General features: G+C 41.2%; 1 pseudogene; it reads right to left on the bottom strand.

Annotated features, from left to right (window-relative positions):
• Positions 1–905: 905 nt before the first annotated feature.
• LOC118759592 (U6 spliceosomal RNA) lies at positions 906–1,005 on the bottom strand (annotated as a pseudogene).
• Positions 1,006–1,913: the final 908 nt, after the last annotated feature.

Here is a 1,913-nt window from a genome sequence, read left to right as displayed (position 1 = left end):
ATTGTTTACAACCTTTATCTACACTCCTAAGGAGCAGCGGTCTTCCTGCTTTTCACTTGTATAACTCTTAATTTAGAGGAGTATCAAGACAGTGATTGTAGCACAAATTTAAAGTTTATACTGCAAAAGTGTAAAGAAAGAAAAAAGGAAGAGGAAAGGAATGAGGAGAGAGGGAAGAAGGGGAGGTGGAAAATACCATTCTATTTCTACAATCACATCTATAAAATTCATGAAACCTTCTCTTCGTATGTTAATAAAATAGACATGTGAAGAAGTAAATCCCAACAAAGCACTCCCCAGTTGTGCTCTTAATCAGTCAGCTAGTCATGCTTGTGCCAGAATGATTCATTGGTCGACCGCCTTGTTTCTCCGGGCTCCCTATCCTGTGTACCCTCAGAGCAAAGCTGCAGTTCCTACAACATGGTATGGGAGCAGGAACTTTCTCCTCCAAGATCTTGCCTTCATTCTTGACTCTGCAAGAACTTCACAGGGCGACCCTGGTTAACTTATCCTCGGCCCTCCCTCTGTGAAGAGATGGCAATACCATTTCCTGCCTCAGGAAACCAGAGAAACAAATTATCTGGGGAAAGAAGGTATGGGTTTTGCAGGAGCAAAATGCCCGTCTCGGTTTAGTAGGAACCCCTTGCACTGCACTGTCCTTCACCACCTTGGGTGCCTCTGTCATCTTGCCAGTCTCTAAAAAGCCTTTGAGTTATCTGATAAAGAGATTCAATGTTTTCCCTTCAGGCCATTCAAAGGGTGCTTTTCTTGTTCTTGAAAGTTTTACAAAGCTTGCTCTTCTAATACAATATTATGCTAGAAATAAAAATATCTCAGCCAAGACTACAGTCACAGCATATATGATGAGGAACTATCCTGAGAAAGTCAAAGTGCAGCACACATCTTAAAAAGGAATTTTCTTCACAAATTTGAGTGTTCTCCTTGCCCAGGGGCCATACTAATTGTCTCTGTGCAGCTCCAACTTTGGTATATGTGCTGCCACACATTCAGCAAAAATCAAATGTCCCTCGATGACCTCAGCACCATTCCTCCAGCCGCAGATGAAGACACAGATGGATGTCCACAGCCGTCACTGAAAGCTCACAGGCAGTTCCATTCTCTTTCATACCTTAACCCATCATGTCCTATAAAAGGCATTTTCTCTTAGACATTGTCATTTTTCACCTTTCCTTTAGGTAAGTACAACCCAAGAGTGGCCCCGTGTGCCTAGGATGTTGCTATTCACAGCGTTCGTGATAGGCTTTGTACAGTGTTGGGAATGTGGCTGCTGTACGCTGGAAGCCTGACAGTAGCTCTTAGCATTAACTGGCTTAGGTGGTATGCTGTGCATTTTCTGTGAACTCCACATAGGTTCATTTCCCACATGCACTACAAGTCCCTCAAGCAGATGGTGGGAGCCTTCCCCCCATCACTGGCTTACCAGGCAAACCAGGATATGTGAGTCCCAGAGCTGGGTACAGTTTACGCTCAGTCTGGGAGCACTTCTGAATTATTCTCAAACCCTTACATTATTTTGGAAATCTAATCCAAATTACTTTTTTTTCTTGGTGTGGCATGACACGGAGAGGGAGGAAACATGTCATGTTCTGCCAAATATAATCAGAGAATTATAACTGTTTTTCTATCCCCAAAATGCACCCAATCAAATAAGATTATGGTGATGGTTATAAAGTAGTTTATTAAAGCAAGGACACATTAATCTCATAGATAAGGAATGTATCCCACTTTCAGACAAAAACATAGGTTTGTTTTGTGTGCATATGACATGCAGAATTTGAAATGTTAAGAGGTGAAATGAAACATCAACAGATCAGTAATTAAACAGGCGAACTAAATGACAAAAATGAATAAATGAACAAATTTTAAGATGACAACATTAAGGTTATATATAT

This window comes from Ochotona princeps, chromosome 4 (genome assembly GCF_030435755.1).
Source record: "Ochotona princeps isolate mOchPri1 chromosome 4, mOchPri1.hap1, whole genome shotgun sequence".
In the NCBI taxonomy this organism is placed as follows: Eukaryota; Metazoa; Chordata; class Mammalia; order Lagomorpha; family Ochotonidae; genus Ochotona; species Ochotona princeps.
Note: the sequence above shows the minus strand (reverse complement) of the source record. Positions and strands in the feature narration are given on the sequence as shown.